This window comes from Aotus nancymaae, unplaced genomic scaffold, assembly GCF_030222135.1.
Source record: "Aotus nancymaae isolate 86718 unplaced genomic scaffold, 86718_ANA_hifiasm-v0.15.2.pri h1tg000018l, whole genome shotgun sequence".
NCBI classification, from domain to species: domain Eukaryota; kingdom Metazoa; phylum Chordata; class Mammalia; order Primates; family Aotidae; genus Aotus; species Aotus nancymaae.
The window spans coordinates 2880111-2883553 of record NW_026988430.1 but is presented as its reverse complement, the minus strand read 5'-3'; the positions used below and the strand labels follow the sequence as shown (position 1 = coordinate 2883553).

The following is a 3443-nucleotide window of genomic DNA, read 5'->3' as shown; positions in this document are numbered from 1 at the left end:
TCAAGGCAGGCAGATCACAAGGTCAAGAGATTGAGACCATCCTAGCTAACGTCAGGAAACCACATCTCTACTAAAAAATACAAAAATTAGTTGGGTGTGGTGGCGCATGCCTGTAGTCCCAGCTACTCCAGGAGAACTGCTTAAACCCGGGAGGTGGAGGTTGCAGTGAGCCAAGATTTTGTCACTGCATTCCAGCCTGGCGACAGAGTAAGACTCTGCCTCAAAAAAAAAAAAAAAAAAAAAAAAAAAAGACGGGCTCTTGCCATGTTGTCCCGGCTGGTCTTGAACTCATGGGCTCAAAGCGATCCACCTGCTTTGGCCTCCCAAAGTGCTGGGATTATAGGTATGAGCCACTGTGCCTGGCCAAATTTTTAATTTTAAAAAAATGTTTAATTGTTGAAAGCCCTGCAACAAACCTTGAGTCTCTTATTCACCGTATTTTGTAGCTCAGGGGAAATTATCTGTAATCAGTTCACAGCTAGTCAGAGCTGGAATTTGAATCTAAGTTTGCCTAACTCAGTAGTTCTCAACTGGAGGAGATTTTGGCCCCCAGGAGACATTGGGTAACGTCTGGAGTTACTTTGGGTTGTCAAAACTGGGAGCTGGGGGTGGTTAGGTATTGCTGCTGACATCTAGCACGGAGGCCAGGGACTGCACAGATGTCCTACTGTGCACCAGGTACTTTCCCACAAGAAATTCTACTGAAAATGCTGTTAAAACTCATGCTCTGAATGAAGAGACCCCCAAACAGGCTTTGTGTGAGCAACATGGCTGCTTATTGGCCCAGGTGTGGGCAGGCTGAGTCCAGAGAGTCAGCGGAGGGCGGCGGGATAGGCGTTGGTTTTATAGGTTTGGGGTAGGCAGTGGAAAGTTACAGAAGTTACAGTTGATGGCAGTTTTTGCAAGCTGGGAGGGGGCCGTAGGGTCTGCAGTCACCAGGTTGACCAAGGTCGGTTACAAAGTCCAGTGGCCTTATCAATTGAGGCAGGAATAAGGAGCCACAGAAGAATGTCTCAAGTTAATTAGGTGCTGCAGTGTTGGTCATTCTTCCCCTCTTCATGGTCTTCCAGTTACTTCAGATTTTCTGCTTCCAGGAGGCCATTCTGGGGTGTCCTTGCGGGCAGGGGTTGCCATGGCCCCACTTAGGGTCTGGCCTATGGTGTAGCCAGTTCAAAGAAGCTTGCGAATGCCAGTGGGTGCTGAGGTTGAGAAACCCTGAACTCTAAGCCTGTGCTTTTGGCCTAGAGGGTGGGGTCAGTGTGCAGAAGTAAATGGAAAAGGGCCACCCCAAGAGCCTTGAGCAGGAAGGGGATGAGATTGCGATGCTCAGGGTAATGGAGAATCGGGGCCCCTGGTGAGGCATCTTTCTTCCAAGCTTGGCCTGGGCCCTGCTCCATTTCTCCCAACCTTGCCAAGTCAGCCCTAGGACTTTACACTAAGCTTGTCCTGGTGTGACCCCGACTCCCAACTCAGGGTTGGGGCAAATATTTACCTGGGTCTTCCTGCAGCACTTCCCAGCCTATGACACTGGCTTCTGCGGCCAAAGTGTTCCACCTGGAGTCCTTCAGCAGTTCCCTGTTAGCAATTAGGAGCCTTGTTCTGGGAGGTGGCTATGTGGGCAGGGCACCGCTGAAAGCAAAAAACAGAGCCGCTCAGGGAGCAGGTGGCAGCTGAGAACAGTTAGAAGTGGAGTGAATGGGCAAAACCAGGAGCATCCCATCAGCACGCCCCTGTCCAGGGAGGAATAGAGCAAGTCTGAAGCAGGAAAGGCCGCAAACAAGCCTCTGGAACACCGAACTGGGAAGGAAGTGGTGGTTTATTCGGCTGGGAGCTGTGGTGGGCCTGAATGCCCTAATAGCGCAGATCCCCAACAAAGAAAATCCTTGCCCTTTTAAAGGCTTACAACTCTAGAAATTACATGTGAAAGGGTCTTGATCTGTGGAGTAGGCATGGGGTGTGTGACTTAGGTGGGGATGTGATCGTGTTTAAGTGAAAACAGTGCCTTCCAGAAAGATTCCTCCACACCATACCCGAGATGTGTCGATGGGATTGCGGTTAGCAGTGGGGGTCTTATCCTTAACCTGGCCGGCGGCACCCACCAGTTGCTCCTCTGGCTGACTTCTAACTTCTTTCGAAATGTAATGCAGAGGGCTGAAGGGGAAAAAGGGCCTTAGAAGCAGAAGAGGATTGGCGGTCTCCTTCCTCAACTCGAGTAGGAAGTAGGGGGCCTCTGGCCTGGGAAGCAGCCTTCTGAGCCGCTGGTTTACTTCCCATAGGCGTTCTTCCTCCCTAAGCTGGGTCCTCAGGTTCACTGTACCCTCCCCAGCCCCGGCCACCATTCTGAACCTCCCCAACACTGGCCTCCCCCTCGACCAGGGAGAGTCTAGCCCAGAGGGTCTGAACTGACAGTGCCAACAGGAAATACCTCTTTCCAAGCCCAGAACCTCTGAAGCACTGAGGAGCAGATGAGGGCTGGGGTTGGGGGAGACAGTCTTGGAGTGACGGGGGAAAAGAAAGATCATACAAACAATCACATCCCCCATGTTCTTCTTTCCTTCGCCACCCATGGGGGTGGATCAGGGGATGGAGGAGGGTAAGCAAGGAGGAGGATGTGGTAACAGCTGATTCGTCCCCAGAGGTCACACTTTCCAACAATCAGCTGTTACTGGGGCGGAAGGCAGGAAGTTTCCTTAAAGGCGCAATGTTCTGAACGCAGGCTGAGAATTCTGGAGCTCCGAGGAACCTTATCAATTCCCTGATGGAGCCAGTATTTATCAGAGGGAACGATCTCACCTTCCAGACTCATCTCTCCTGCTCAGTTACTCTCAGGCCCTCTTTGGAGCTTAAGGAAAAGTCATGGATTCCAGTCCACACGTTCCTCTTCGGGGGGTCGCGGGGAGTGATGAGGTGGGGCAGGTCTCAGGCTTGCCCCTTTAAAAAAGCGGACCAGCAGCTTTTGCCAAGTCATTGGGTTCATTTCAGTTTGTGCCCATCCCCCCGCTCACCTAGACTCTGATTGGCCCCTGGGGAAGGAGCAGCCTGCTCATTGGTCTCCACCTTTGAAATCTCTTCCCTAAGTAGGCCTGAGTCAGTGAAGAGCTTTGGAGGGCGGGACTGAATAGGGGTTAATCAGAGGATGCGATTGCTGACCATTTGCACTTTGGCATGGCCCATCCCCTAATTTCTGACCAGAAGCCCTCCCTCTACCTTAAGGTGAGGACTGTGCTATGAATCTTTTGTTAGAAAGCTACCTCTTGGGAGGCTGGGACTGGGAAGAGACATCCAAGAAAAAAGCCTCCTCTGGTTAGGAAGGGCTCCCAAGGAGGAGCGGGCTGGGCTGGGCGAGGTGGGCATCCGCCCTCCTCCAAAAGCCGCAGAGTCTGCCGCCCTGGGCGCTGATGCTCTGCCCACTCCTGCTCTTGGGTCAGCTCCACCTTTCCTTA

At 52.2% G+C, this 3443-nt stretch overlaps 1 long non-coding RNA gene across 2 annotated transcripts; it reads right to left on the bottom strand.

The window, feature by feature from the left end:
• Nucleotides 1-548: 548 nt before the first annotated feature.
• LOC105714384 (uncharacterized) lies at nucleotides 549-3221 on the bottom strand. 2 transcript variants are annotated; one of them, XR_010343281.1, is made up of 4 exons: nucleotides 2426-3221; nucleotides 2031-2151; nucleotides 1493-1629; nucleotides 549-1154 (listed from the first exon to the last, which is right to left on the bottom strand). It is a non-coding gene; the product is annotated as an uncharacterized LOC105714384 (long non-coding RNA). The 2 variants fall into 2 exon arrangements; XR_001106804.3 differs by having other exon boundaries at nucleotides 550-1629; nucleotides 2426-3217.
• Nucleotides 3222-3443: the final 222 nt, after the last annotated feature.